This window comes from Perca fluviatilis, chromosome 8, assembly GCF_010015445.1.
Source record: "Perca fluviatilis chromosome 8, GENO_Pfluv_1.0, whole genome shotgun sequence".
NCBI classification, from domain to species: Eukaryota; Metazoa; Chordata; class Actinopteri; order Perciformes; family Percidae; genus Perca; species Perca fluviatilis.
The window spans coordinates 35,941,964-35,958,224 of record NC_053119.1 but is presented as its reverse complement, the minus strand read 5'-3'; the positions used below and the strand labels follow the sequence as shown (position 1 = coordinate 35,958,224).

Sequence of the window (16,261 nt, the reverse complement as noted above, 5' to 3'; positions counted from 1 at the left end):
CCCTTTCTCACCTAGCTGATCCTGTCAAATTAAAGGCAGAAAAGCCCCAAAAAATTATCTTAAAAGAAATTCTATTCGTTTATGGACATCAAGCTAGGCTATATGCTAGCGCCATATGCTATGTACTTAATTTATGTTACTCACCCTCGTATTTGTGGACGTAACTTAATATGTCTAACGTAAAGCGAACGCACCCTCAACGGGGCAGGGATCATAACATTGGTCTACACTACACATGGCATTCTATTGGTTGATGGATTTCGGACAGAGTTGTAACACAAAAAAATCCTAAAGCGCAGGAGAAATCAGAGAGTAGAAGATTTGCAAGCGCGCAGAAGCAGCCTGAGTGCGAGGTGAAGGGCCAAAGCTGAGAGCAGGAAATTTGTCCAAGCAACAACATATCTGAGTCCAAGCAGAAAGTTTGAGCACAAGCAGAGGAAATCCAAGAATATGAACATAAAATCAATGACAAATGCTCTCAAATTGAACTAGTACACAGTCCGTTGAAAATGCACCTGTTTGGAACAGGCCGATTGCTTGGCCTGTGGCATTGCTGCTCGTAGAATTCTTCAAAACAAAATTGTATCCCAAAATTACTTACAGGAGGACCCCAAACCAGTTATTATGCAACTCCACTGTATAGCCTACTACTGACTTACACTGTAGGCTACGTCTACATCAGAGGAAGACATTGCAGCCTACTAATGTATTTACCTGACCGAACGGGACAGATTCAGAATGTAATCACAAAATATCACAATGACAATGTGGAGTAATCAGACATTAGTGTCATGGACTCATGGCAGTGCGCTACTGGCCCGTTACGAGAGCTAGTCAGCACATATCTGCGTTCATCAACCACCAGAACCGGACTGCTTGTGTGTGTGTGTGCGCGCAGAGAGAGAGAGAGAGAGAGAGAGAGAGAGAGAGAGAGTATAAGTCCTGCATTATTCAACCAGTACATAAATTAACTTGCAGACCAGTTGGACCGATCAGCAGCTCCAGGCCTCACACTCTTAGACACAGAGATTAAATACCTGCTTTATGCAGATGACCTTATTTTGTTGTCTCCAACCAGAGATGGTCTCCAACATAACCTGTCCATCCTGGAACAATACTGCCATAACTGGGAATTGGAGGTCAATTTCAAGAAAACTCAAATTGTGATCTTTAAAAAAAAAAGCCAGATGTCTTGAAACCAAATACCATTTTACTTTGAATAACACCCAAATTAAACACACACAAAATTATACCTACGTTGGTCTGACCATATCTGTATCAGGGAATCTCAATAAAGCCATACATTCATTTAAAGAAAAAGCACGCAGGGCAATGTATGCATTAAAAACCAAGCTGTTCAGCATTAACATCCCAATTAGAATCTGGACTGAAATATTTGATATTGTTTGTACTGATAGCACTTTATGGAAGTGAAGTTTGGGGCCCACTCAGTAGATTGGAGCATGACTTCTGGGACAAGCACCCAATAGAGACCCTACACATAGAATTCTGTAGAAGAATTCTAAATGCTCAAAGGAAAACCCCAAATAACGTCTGTCGAGCAGAACTGGGACGTTTCCCATTACTGCTAAATATATAGAAACGAGCTATTAATCTTAATTTAAGCCAAAAAGACACACTTCCTCCCTCTGCCCTCAGTCAGCTGATGGTGAAGCTAACCAATGAGACTCCCATTAGCAATGGTTCAAAACAACACAACAGAACAAAACAGATTATGAATCACTTAAAAGATCAATATTTAGAACATTGGAAAAGTCAAACAAAAACACAAAGTAGACTAAATTATTATTTGACTCTTAACAGAGAATATAAATTGGCTGAGTATCTGCACACTGTCAGAGATCTAAAGCAGAGACGGATCCTGACAAAATACAGGCTCAGTGACCACCAACTGCCCAGAGAGGAACGTATATGTGCTCACTGTTCAACAGGGGAGATAGAAACAGAGATACACTTCCTCCTCCAATGTGAAGAATTCTCTTCACTAAGAGACTTACACTTTGGAAAAAAAGCCAACGAAATAGCAAATTTCCCAATGTTAACATCAGAAGAGAAGCTGGTAGTCCTCCTAGGAGAAGGGACAGCAGCCCCAATGGCAGCTAAATATGTATCTGCCTGCCACAACCTGAGGGACTCACTACTATAAGATTGTACAAAACTGTTAAGTATTACATGTTATGTAATTGTTTTGTAATGTAGTATGTTGTATGTTTATGACACTGTATAGAATATATGTGACACCTACTGTATGTATTTGATATGTGATATGTACTACTGTATATGTATTTTCTGTAAACTGCTTTGGCAACATGTTTTCTTTGTTCATGCCAATAAAGCAAATTGAATTGAATTGAATTGAATTGAGAGAGAGAGAGAGAGAGAGAGAGAGAGAGAGAGACAGAGACGTTGTCTTGTGTCGTATTATCGTTAATGAATTTAACACTTCAGCAGGGGTGTTCATTTCCATACAGGTTTAGTGGCTTGACAGTTAGCGGTGAAGTATGGATTTGATTTGTGGGGGTATTTTGGCGATGGTAATGCTATTAGTGTTGTAAATTAGCAGTAGACTTAATTAACCTGACCCAGGGTGAGTCTGATGAAAACTGCTGTGCCTGCCCTGTTCAACTCTGAGATTTTCTCGCATTGAACACCACTGTGAAGGAATAATCTCCAAGATTATGCTATGTTATGTTCTGCCTGCTCACAGCAACTTAATGCAATAGCAGGAAAAGAGTCAAAGGCTGTAAACCCCCCCGCTGTTGTAAAGCGTTCTGAATGTGGCATCTGCGTGTGATGTGCACGCCCAAACACGCACCCCCAAACACGGACACACATACATACGTAGACACACATACATTCATACATACAGATAGATAGATAGATAGCCTGCCTATAAGTGGCATCACGCTCTGTCACTGCAAAAGCCAATTTGTGCTTCTTTTACCGATATACTACGTCAAACTTGGCACCGCACTTACTCGTGCCCGAAGCAAGACACCTGTCAAGTTTGAAATCCAGTGGACTAACAGTTTGAGAGATATGCGCATAACACACACACACAGACAGACAGACAGACAGACGTTCCTGCAATTTATAGATAGATGCGCTCTTGAATAAAGATAGGAATAAAACTCCATATGTTAACCGTTTTGAAAAAGGGTTTGAGAAAGGTGCGAAACCAATGAAAGTGTTAAGAAGACTCTGCTGAGAAGGTGATGATGAAGCTCAGGTGGATCACAGTTTCATTAAGCGCGTCTTAGCAATCGAGGAAAATCTGTAATATGCACTGCATTGAGCTGACAGTGAAGAAGACAGAGATACGCCGAATGGTTCTGTTGATAGGTGTCCTTGCATACTAAAGGGAAGGGGTTGTAGATAAATGTTGTTCTCCACACAGCTCGCTTCTCTCATATATCTCTGTTAGTCCACAGCCAGCCATGACTGCACCAGACAAGGCCGAGCTCTCAGTCCGTGTATCTCTGTGTGTGCGCTACATGTGAGTGTTTATGAGAATGGATGGGACGGGTGTGTTTTCTGCTTTTGAGCGTTTTGTGGGTAACAAATAACTCTTGAGATCTGCTGCTGCGTTGGGTGTGGGAAGAGTGTTAGTGTGTTGTTGCGTGTTTGGCAGTCTGTATGAAGTGTTAAGCAGTACTTGAAACGCCTGCCCTTCACCCTGAGAACTTCTAAGATTCCACTAACGTTCTGCAAAAGCTGCAGACACTGATTTGTGAAATGTAGATGTTTATTTATAGTTTTTATTTTCATATCAAAGATGGGTTCTTTTATGTTTCTGTTGTCCATTTTTACTTTCTGGCCAGTGTCGACGGTGACAGCGGGCTGAAATGTGACTAAACATGAAATATGTATCTTACCTATCTCTTTTTTTCCCCCTCTTATCACAACACTACACGTCTTCTCTTGTTTTAAGTCAGATTTCACCGGCACTGCTTGCTTCTGTATTTAACCTACAAAGCATTCACATAAAATACTTAGCGAACTGATTCTTTTTAATATTTTTTGGGAACATTTGTTTAATGTTACTGTGTATTGGACACTTTATTGTAGCAGTCACACCACCTGAATCTTTTACACACAGATTTTGGAGAGGCTGGACAGGAAGCTGGATATAAGTGCAAAAACTGTGATGTTTAACAAAAAAGAAGACATTCCCAAACAGGGGTCAGCCCTATGCTCCCACAGCCCTATGTTCCCACATTTCTAAGAATTTTCTTTTCACTGAAAATTAGGCCCTATGTTCCCACATTTCTAAGATTTTTCTTAAAACTAGGGTTAGGGTTACATTCCATCTGTAGTCCATTGCTACTAGAAAATAGGTTGGGTGTAATTGGATTGGTTCCTAACTGGAACCTACCAACTGCACATGTAAGTATAGGGTGAGCTAAATTGAAAGAGCAACATTAACACCGTGGATCTGGAAAATACCATTACATTTACATGGATCAGTTACTGCTGACATTACTATTTATATACATTTATGGGCGCCCATAACAATAAGCACCCCAGATATGGTAAAAATGTAATTCACTGCAGAACTATCTTACCTATTGTTCTACACCTTAGGAGTGGCCAGCCCATCCCAGCTAAAAGGACCTAATCAGGTACACCTGTATGCACTCTCCTTGATTAAAGGAGAATTCCAGCCAATTTTTACGTTAATCTTGATCGCTTTAAATATGCGAGTACTTTTGATTGAAAAAAAACCCCGACCTGAATCGGTCCAAGCAAACTGGAGTTGCAGCTACCTCTACGATCAGCTAGCAACTAACAGGGCGAATCGAGACAGGGTAGGTGAATTTAATCAATGTCTGAGTTGAAAACGCATCTTGTTGTCACGGAAGGGCCCTGTTCATGTTGCACAGACATTTGAATTGTATTTTGTGTCTGTTAAGAGGCACAAAGGCACTCTAAAACCTGCCCCGACAACTGCTGTTTAAGCTCAGTGGAAGCTCGTAGAGGTAGCTGCAGCAACTCCAGTTTGCTAGGACCGATTCGGGTCGAAAGTAATCACATATTTATAGCGATCTAGATTAACGTAAAAATTGGCCGGAATTCACCGTCACATCACATCAAAGGCAGAACCAGAACAAAAATACTGTGAACCCACACCCCCAACTAAACATTCATGTATACACATCAATGAGAAAGTATCTAATAAACTAAAACATTGTACTGAAATTATGGATTATTATTATTATTCAAATATTTTTATTGAGATTTTCAAAAAAGAGAAATACAAACAGGATGGTGACTCCCTAAAGAACATAGAATAAAACCACAGAATAGAAACATACATACACAATGTATAAAATTCATACAAAAAGCAAGTGTAAAATAGCAATAACACAAAATACAGGGTGGGTCAGAGAGATGTACTGCTGCTTGGGTACAAATTCATGTTCAAAGTAAAAGGAGAAATGGCCACCAGACTTTAAAATACTTGTTAATGGAGCCTCTTGCAGCATACTAAAGTTTATCTAACTTTAGATGACACTCATGACACTCTCTACCCATTTTGAATGGGTTGAAATGAAGGATTAAGCCGAAACCAAACTGTCAATTTTGGGAACAGGGCCTAGTGAAAACGGAGAAAGGCAGCGTTTCACAAGCAGTTTTTGCCTCTTTACTCAGGATTAACTGCCAATATGGTCATATCCTCCCATGTCAAAATGCCTGAATCTCTGTCAAATACGGCATAGATACTCTTAGTTCTCTGGGACTATAGCATGTATCTTCCGCCATAGTGAGAAAAAATATGTCTGTGTGTTTCAGTTTGTGTGCATGTGTGTGTGTGTGCCCGCCTGTTAAATTTTAGCACCTTTTTATGAGGGGCTGTGTAAAACCAGAACACAGGCAGGGCCACAATTTATCCCTTCCACTTAACACTCTATCACGCTATCTCTGTGTTTCCCCACACTCATCCCTCTCTCCTCGTAAATCTATCTCGCGTTCTCTCCACTCAAAAGTCCATTATAGCCTCCTGCCTGCAGCTTTCTCTGTTTGTTATCAGTCCCACTCACATTATCTCGGCCTCTGTTTTCGACTCTCATCTTCATTATATTGGTAAAATCAGACCTGATGTTCTTTCTCCATCACTTCTTTTATATTTGGTCCTATTCAACTTACTGCCTGTGTGTCACTGCTTCCTCTCACGCTCCAGCCACTTTTCTTGCACACCTATTTTCGTCCCTATGCAGACCGTCTATGCAGATCCTCAGCATTAGTTATTTTAAACTTACTTTACTTTTTCTTTCTGCTACCTATAACCCTGTTCCCCCTCTCTGCTTTCCTTCACACCCCCCCCTTCCTCTCCCTGATTCTCCTCCCTGGTGCTGCATGCACTTTATCACTTTTGGCAGCGCCAACTTAAAAAAGAAGAGAATTTATGCAAATGTGGGGCTGAAAAATGAGTGTTCACCTCCGTTGCAATGTGCAGAGGAAAGTAGCGAAGCGCCTCATTACAATATTTTCTCTTTGTTGTGGATCCGCGGGATAATAATTAAGAATGATTCGTGATGTTGGAACGAAGCTGAGCCTCTTCTCCCAGGAAATTCACCTAATACTTTAGTTTCTATACATGTAGACAGACATGGAGATAGAGTCATGACCAACAATCTGATTGTAAAGCATTTAACAGAGTCAGAAGAGTGACAGGCCAACTGGTTGCAGCACACACAGTATTACCATTTTAATAAATAAAATGTTTTGCTTTACGACTGGTTTCATGGTGCTGACGTGCACACGTGCTGACGTTTACGGTAAGCGTATTTTCTCACTTCCGGTGCTTCTGTGACACGCAAAAACGTATTCAACTCTGCTTTATTGTTTAATTTAGCTCGTAATTGCCTGGATTGCATTTAAACTACACTACGCTCTTAGAGTTTTCTTCTCTTACAGCGTCTGACTTGCTGATCTCACAATTCTTAAAACGCTGTTAGCTACTTTAGTTTAGCCATTAGCAATGGCTAATTCCTCTCCCTCTCCTACTCTTTCTAGCTTGGTGTGTCAAATGTTTAGCTCTGCCTCCTTTAGTGATAAAGATACATGTAATAAATGTAGTTTATTCGCTGCTCTGGAGGCGAGGCTTTGTGAGTTTGAGGCACGGCTCTGCACCATGGAATCAAAATCATATGCTTCTGTATCCAGCGCTCCGTAGCTGGTGCGGGCCAACGTGCTGTAGCTTCTGTTAGCACTCCCCCGTTAGGCCCTGAGCAGCCGGGCGAGTGAATGACGTGGAAGTGTAGCGCTAGCTCTAAATCGGGGAGCGCACATGCCGGCGGTTGCTCTAAACCGGAGCCTATGGCTAAGCACCAACCTCTTCGCCTTTCTAACAGTTTCTCCCCACTCAGTGACACACCCGCTGAGAAGCCAACTCTGGTTATTGGGAGCTCTATTAGGCGGAATGTGAAGTTGGCGGCTCCAGCAGCCAGAGCAGGCGATGTGGAATCCTATCTACAGTAAAGCTGCTGGCTAAAGATAACTATACAAAAAGATCATACTTCTCGTAGGTGGTAATAATACATGATTACGCAAATCGGAGATCACTAAAATAAATGTTAAGTCACTTTGTGCGTATGCAAAGACAATGTCGGACTCAGTAGTTTTCTCTGGACCCCTGCCAAACTTGATCGGTTGTCGGGATGGTGCCCAGCTAATGATGTGCGCTACGTAGATAACTGGTGGGCGTTCTGGGGAAAGCCTGGTCTGATTAGGAGAGACGGCATTCATCCCACTTTGGATGGAGCCGCTCTCATATCAAAAAATCTGACTGAGTCTATTATCGGTCATAAACCATGACAACCCAGAGTTGAAATCAGTAATCAGAGGTGCAGTGCTACGCGCTTCTCTGTGCTTCTGTTGGAGCAGTCGCCCACTCATAGTTCCATAACCACTGTGTCTGTCCCCCGACTCAAATCAGTTAAATCAAAGGTAAACAAAAGAGGAGCTATACTTAAGAACCTAATTGGAATTAAAACCACCACTGCAATGATAGAACAGAATAGGAAATTAGATGTGAATGATAAAATGTTCGATCGCGGTCTTCTTAAGTAGTACTAGTAAACAATTTGATATCAGATAATCAAATTGATCTATTCTGTCTTACCGAAACATGGCTGTGCCATGAAGAATATGTTAGTCTAAATGAATCCACTCCCAGTCATATTAATACTCATATTCCTCGAGGCTCTGGCCGAGGAGGGGGAGTTGCTGCCATCTTGACTCAAGCCTGTTAATTAATCCTAAACCTAAACTAAATTATAACTCGTTTGAAAGCCTTCCACATCCAACATGGAAAACACTACAGACAATTATATTTGTTGTTGTTTACCGAGCTCCAGGTATGTATTCTGAATTTTTTTATCAAGTCTACTCCTTAGAACAGATACAATAATTATTGTAGGTGATTTTAATATCCATGTGGATGTTGACAACGATAGCTCATAGTACCTTATTTTCCCACTAGAGCACTGCGCTTCCAGAATGCAGAGTTACTTGTGGTTCCTAGAGTCTCTAAAAGTAGAATGGGAGCCAGAGCCTTTAGCTATCAGGCTCCTCTCCTGTGGAACTCCCAGTCTGGGTTCGGGGGGCAGACACCGTCACCACATTTAAGAGTAAACTCTCCTCTTTGATAAAGCTTATAGTTAGGGAGTGAGAAGATTCAGCATTCACTTAGACCGGCGGGGGAGGGTGTGTAGCCACAGACATGGCACGCCCCCTCCCTATCGCTGCTTCTCTTCATAGAAAGCTTATATTTAGGGAGCGAAGAGTTGCAGTGTTCGCCTAGACCGGTGGGGGAGGGTGTGTAGCCACAGTCACGGCGAGCTCCCTCCCTATCTCTGCTTCTCTGCAGCTCTTAGCTATGCTGTTATAGTTTTAGACTTTAGACTTAGCTTTCTCTTTTCATCTGTGTGCAAATGGTTGTTACTAACCTAGCTCTGGGGTGCTTGTTCCCCGGAGCCCTTATGTTTTCTCGCCCCGCAGTTTTCCCTGGATTAGGGTGGCACCTAAATCATGGTTGCAGCTGTCGCCGTGGTCCTGCTATGTGCCCTGCTATGCCCTGCTACACCCTGCTATGCCCTGCAGTTCCCTGCTATGCCCCGTTATGCCCTGCTACACTGTGCAGTGCCCTGCTACGCCCTGCTACGTCCAGCTACGCCCTGCAGTGCCCTGCTACGTCTGGCTATGCCCTGCTACACTCTGTTACGCCCTGCAGTGCCCTACTACGCTATGAACAACAACTACTTTTTCTAGTCATAGTTCCATTATCTTTATTGTGACTATACTATTCATCATACCCCCAACCGGCTCCGGCAGACAACCGCCCAGCAGAGTCTGGGTCTGTCCAAGGTTTCTTCCTAAAAGGAAGTTTTCCTCACCACTCAAGGTTTCTGCCTAAAAGGGAGTTTTTTCCTCACCACTGTCACACTAAATGCTTGCTCTTGGGGGAATTACTGGAATTGTTGGGTCTTTGTAAATTTTAGTGTGGTCTAGACCTACTCTATCTGTAAAGTGTTTCGAGATAACTCTTGTTACGATTTGATAATATAAATAAAATGTAATTGAATTATATGGTTTCTCCTCTCCTTATTGCAGCACTTTTCAAGTTCTGAATTTTTCGTGCTTCTCCTTCTCCCCTCTGTGGGTTAGCTGTCATCCCTCTGTTTGCTCTTGTGACTTCTTAAACTGACGCAGTACAGCTCAGGCCAAATATAAAAAATTGTCAAGGGTTAAAGGTGCAGAGGTCAAAAGGAGGATGTGTTCTCTTCACACAAACATACATACGGCATAGTTTCACAGTCAAAAAATCTAAAAAAGTATAAGGAATGCAGATTCTTTCAGGGCAAGGCACTAAATGGTTTGATGAGTATGGAAATAATATGACTCACAAAATGTGACCTTTCAAAGTCACCAGATCTCAACCTAACTTATATATATTTATAATATTTACTGAATATGTGTGGCCCTCTTAAGACCCCTCTTCCACAAAGCTACAAAGCTGTGGAGGAAGGTCTGGCATTACGAGACTACCTGGGACCACGTGATGATGTAGGGAGCACGCCCCAGTATAAAACCTTACCTCAGTTGTTAGCCCCGTAACCTGATGGTTGGTGCTTTGCTTTTTCGTCCACCAAAGACTGTCCATCTAGCCATTGGTTAGAGTTGTTCTAAGAAAAATATAACCATATAAATATATCTACTATACTGTATGATGAAGATGGGTGGAAGAACAACTGAACCAAGTTAACCATTTTCTCTCTTTGTAACTACACTTTTAACCATTTTAATGGTCAGTTTTTACCTGTACTAGAATACTTAAGACTGCCTCCATACTCTCATTGATTAAGATATAAAGTGTGAGTCAACAAACACACACACACACACACACACAAACATACATTGTGTGTGCATGCATGCGCGCGCGCATGCACACACAAACACAAACACAAACACAAACACACACACACACACACACACACACACACACACACACACACACACACACACACACACCTGTAAATATAGATATTTGTGGTGCTGTCTGTATTCATTAAGAAAGAGAACAACCGGGAGTATGGGAAGTGGTAGAGAGGGACAGACAGGACAGCACAGACAGGTAGGGAAAATAATAGCCAATTTAGCCTTGTCGTCTTAATGCTACACCTTGGCATTTTGAATTTTGCCTTGTTATTTTTCTTCAACAGACACTTGTCATATTTTGTGTAGGAAAAGTTTCACTTTCCCTAATACCGCATTGAAACCAAAGGAGCACAGTAAGCGATCCCTTTAAAATCCTTAAAAAAAGAAAGGCAGTAGTAGGAAGAGGGAATGGGAGGAGGAGGTGAGACAGATGATGAGGAGGGGAGGGTCACTGTCTGTGTCCTCGCTCTGTTTTTATTCCATCGCTGCTCGATGTCCACTGTGCCAGAAGAGGATAATGAGGAGAGAGAAAGGGAGGTATCAGAGGGATAAAGATGATGAGAGGAAGGGGAGAAAAAAAAACAGAGAGTTAAGGAAGAAGAAAGAGAAAATGATCTGTATCAGGGGGCAGATTTTATATAAAATGGATATGTGTTTTAGATGTGTGTATCATGTCTGCAAGGTACATCTTGGTCTCCTTAATTGTGTGTTTTTAAAACTAAAGGTCTTTACACACTGGGGATGTTTTTTTTTGTTCAATTAATTCGCACATCAGTATATTTTACAATTTTTGTTTTGACATGAGTACTTTCACACAGAACATGAATATTACACGGCAATAAAGCAACATAATTTTTTTTTAGGAACAAGGCCACTTTTTTAGAATTAAATTTTGCCAATAAATAAATCAACCAACCAATCACGCTGGGCTGTTAACTTAACATGAGGATCATAATACAACAACAGGAGGCTGAATATATGGCAAACTTTATTACTACTTTCAATCTTGACAAAGGCAGCGTTTACCAGATACACTCTTTCCATTCTTACCTTTCACAATACAAGCCCCAGACATATGCCACACTGCTTAAAGCAACACCAAAAAATGCTTTTGTACCTTAAAATAATGTTTCCAAAATCATTTCAGTGGTTCATCAACTCGTAACAGGGTGAACGGCACTTCTGCATTTGCTTTGCGGCCCTCTACCGGCTATAACTGCACTACGCAAGTTTGCCAGATCGAGTAGCGGATCTGTAGTTTGAATGAGACATAAGAAACGGTAATGGACATTTCCGCTTCCAACCTGTAGGGGGACTGAAGAGGAAAAGTGCTTTGGTGTTGCTTTAACTGTTCTGTACTTCTTATCAAACATCTTTTTATTAAAGCATACGATTTAACATACATTCCATTTATACAGTCTGAGAGTCTTTTTTTTATATAACTAATTCAAAAACCAAATAAGCTGTAAACATAAAGTGGTACAACAATAAACAAAGATAAAGCAAAACAAGACAAGTAGTAACAACACAAAATGAATGAAAGAACACCACCAGGCTGACTACAATTCACCACTCTATCCCGACCCCCTGTCCGGCCGATTAACCCCTCCCCATGTATCTCGACCCATCCACCCTCCCTCGCAGAGACCCTCACTCTAAAACCAAAACAGTTGTCATATATCGTGTGCTAGGATGTGGACTGTTGTACTGGATTTGTAGTTTTGAGGTATGATATGAAGGGTTTCCATGTTTTATGGAATAATTTGAGCCTATCTTTTAGCGTATACCTTATCCTTTCCAAATGAAGTGTGTTAATTAAATCCTCTAACCACATCTTAGAGGTAGGTACAGTTGTGCACTTCCATAAGATGAGGATTAATTTCTTTGCCATTATTAAACAATAAGAGAGAAAACGCTGTTGTGTCACACTCAGTTTCCTGAAGGTCTCTGATATTCCAAGAATGATTAACAGAGGTTCAGGTTTGATTGAAGTATTTATGACCTCAGACATAATGTTACATATATCGATCCAGAACAATTGGACCCTTGGGCATAGAGCGAAACTATGGAGAAGTGTTGCTACGGCAGAGTGGCACTTATCACACCTAGGTGACACCTCTGGGTATATGTTATGTTGTGTCTGTTTTTGTAATTAAACCCTTTTATATATTTTAAAAAGGAGCAAAAGCGCCGGGTCTCCCCTAAAATAATTATTTTTGTTATTATCCCCCCCTTTAAAAAACCAACGGGGGACACACACCCCCCCCCCCTCTCTTTTTTTTAAGTTTATAATTTTCAGTCGATGGGGAACTTATTAATAAGAGATCATTATAGATGCAGGACATCAATTTACTTTCGTTAGGAGACAGTTTCAGACAGTCATCTATTTTCGATTGTGATTCAGTCTCAAATTCTCTTAAGTATTTCCGAACGTAGTCCCTAACTTGTAAGTAACGGAAGAAGTTATTATTCCCCAGCTCGTACTTCCTCTGTAGTTGTTTAAATGAAGCAAAGACACCTCCCACGTATAAGTCACCAATACATTGGATACCCCTCTCACTCCACCTAGAAAAAGCTCCATCCAGACTGGAGGGGGCAAATGTGGGGTTCTTAGCGATGGGTAACAGAAGAGAGATTGGTTTAAGATTGAAGGTGGTCTTGATTTGTTTCCAGGTACGGGTCATGCTATGTATGATGGGATTATTGTTATACAGGGACTTATTAACCGCAGCCGGAGCCAGTAGGACCGCGGCCATAGAATATGGGTGGCAGTCCTCCCGCTCCAGCATTAGCCAATCAGACATTGGTATTGATGTGTCTAACCAAAAGGTAAACATCTTAATCGCCGAGGCCCAGTAATATAGCAAAAAGTCTGGGAGTGCTAATCCCCCCCTTTGGATTTGGCCTACAGAGATGTTTTTTGCCTATTCTGTGAACCTTGTATCCCCACAGAAAAGGAACTATTAGAGAATCGAGGTGCTTAAAAAAGGATTTTTTTAGAAGAATTGGGATGATTTGAAATAAATATAACAATTGCGGGAGGAAAATCATCTTAATAGCATTAATTCTCCCAATTAAAGAAATTGGGAGCGTGTCCCAGAATGATATTCTAGTCTGTAAACGCTCTATTAGAGGGGGGAAGTTTGCCTGGAATAGAGAGGAGTACTGCTTTGTCACTTCTATCTCCAAATAGGTAAATTTGTCTGGAGAGACTGTGAATGGAAAGCGATCCAGGTGTGTTAAGTCACAAATATGGACCGGCATTAAAACACTTTTAGTCCAATTGATCCGATAACGATAAAGTCCCAAACAGGTTGATCTTGTCCAAAAGATTTGGGATAGTGATTTGAGGCTGCGTTATATATAAAAAGGATGTTATCTGCGTATAATGATATCTTATTATTCGTGTCTTTGGTGGCGTATCCATAAATCTGGGGTTCTATTCTGATACATTGGGCTAGTGGCTCGATAGCCAGAGCAAAAATTAAAGGGGATAGTGGACATCCCTGCCTTGTCCCTCTGTGTAATCTAAACGGGGAGGATATTGTCCGGTTTGTTAGGATTTGAGCCGTGGGATTTTTATAAATGAGTTTAATTAGTGACAGGAACTTATTTCCGAAATTGAACCTATTGACAGTGTTGGGGAGTAACGGAATACATGTAACGGCGTTACGTATTCAGAATACAAATTATGAGTAACTGTATTCCGTTACAGTTACAATTTAAATCGTTGGTATTTAGAATACAGTTACATTGTTGAAATCAATGGATTACATGACGATACTTCTGTTTCACGAGTTTATTCACTCTGACTAAATTAAGGCAACTCTATGCATTTTCCAGAAGCCCCGATATGAAATCGAAAAAAATAGCTATTTGCGTGATCAGTCACAATGGAGTCGGAACCGGCATGACAGAGCCAGGGCAGGAATAAGTTTTTATCTTGGAAATTAAAACAGCATTTCACATTAAAGAACAAACAGGGAGAATGAAATATAACTGTGCAGTGCAACCGGTGCTTGCCAGCAACCAACCTCCTTTCAGCGTCCAAATTACTCCACTTCCAACCTGAAGAAGCATCTTAAAGTAAGCTATTTTTTTAATTAGCAAAGGGTAGTCGTCTGCTGTAGTTTTACTGGTCATCTTGCTATTTTAACATTGACGTTCGACTTTACATTCTCCTACGTGCTGATTTACTAGCTCCAGAGCCGTTCAAAGACTGACTAGCCCCGTTTGACATGCTAGCTAACGTTAGCTAAAATTAGCTCGTGGTAGCAAGACTGCGGTTAGATTTTTGTAGTATGCAGTTCGGGACTACCAATACAATAATCTATCTGCTTGTTCAGGTACACATTCAGCTAGTTGGAATAAAAAGAACACACCATTATAGGCCTGTTTAGTAAGCTGGATGTGATAGCTGCATTCCTACACTTATAAAACGCAATTCAATGTGGAAGTAATCCTGAAGTAATCCAAGTATTCAGAATACGTTATTCAGATTGAGTAACGTAACGAAATACGTTACAAATTACATTTGTGGGCATGTATTCTGTATTCTGTAACGAAATACGTTTTGAAAGTATCCTTCCCAACACTGCCTATTGAGAACTTCAAATAAGTAACACCACTCAATCTGGTCAAATGCCTTCTCGGCATCAAGTAAAAGTACGACAAGATCAGTAGGTGGACGTTGAAAGTAGCACTCCTATTTGGTATGAAACCTGTCTGGTCCATATGAACTAGCTTTCCCAATAGAGGATTCAGCCTGTTGGCCAGTATCTTAGCAAATAATTTCCCATCGACATTGAGGAGGGAGATAGGACGATAAGCGCCTACTTCCTGTGAGTCCTTCCCTTTTTTGTGAATTAATGTGATCACAGCCTCAGTTAGGGTGGGGGGTAAATTACCCTGTATCTGGGCATGTTCATATAATTTCAATAGGTAAGGGGATAGGTTTTCACTAAATGTTTTGTATAATTCTCCTGGAAGTCCATCAGGACCAGGTGTCTTATTACTCTTTAGGGAGGCAATGGCGCTCCGAACCTCTGCAATTGTGAGGTCAGAATTCAAAGAATCACAGTCTTCCTCACTCAGTCTGGGAAGCTTACATTTGTCTAAAAATGCATTAATAGTTACAGAGTCTGAAGTGGTCTTTGAAGTATACAAATCAGTAAAAAATTCAAGAAACCTGTCATTAATATCTTTAGGCTTTGTAAGTATTGTATTATTGTGAGCTTTTATCTTGTGTATAGTTCTGTCATTATCCATTTTTCTGAGTTGTCCAGCTAGTAATTTGTGTGGTTTGTCACCAAATTCAAAATATCTTTGCCTAGTATAGAGGAATGCTTTACTTAGTTTTGCAGAGATGATTTTGTTATATTCATATTTAAGTGTTGCTATTTTCGTGTGCAATATAATAGAGGGGGACTGTGCATTGTCTATGTCGAGTAATTTAATTTGATTTTCTAATTCTTTTAATTTGGTCTTATTTTCTTTTCGCCTAGAAGCTTTGAACGAGATGATACAGCCTCTTATGTAAGCCTTGAATGCTTCCCAGAGGATGGAGGGAGAGGTATCAGGGTTGTCATTTATTTCAAAGTACAGAGAAATATGGTCTTTTAAGTATTCGCAAAATTTATTTTCAGTGAGTAAGTGCGAGTTCAGTTTCCAAGAGGTGTGTGGCTTATCTAGGTGATCTAAACACAACGAAAAGGTGAGTGGGCTGTGATCCGAAATCACAATACTGTGATATTTAGCATTCAATGTAGACGGTATAAGTCTGGCATCTACCAGGAAGTAG

The 16,261-nt window shown here is 40.9% G+C and overlaps 1 pseudogene; it reads left to right on the top strand.

Annotated features, from left to right (window-relative positions):
• The first annotated feature begins 7,003 nt into the window (after window positions 1–7,003).
• On the top strand, window positions 7,004–7,806 carry LOC120563809 (annotated as a pseudogene).
• Window positions 7,807–16,261: the final 8,455 nt, after the last annotated feature.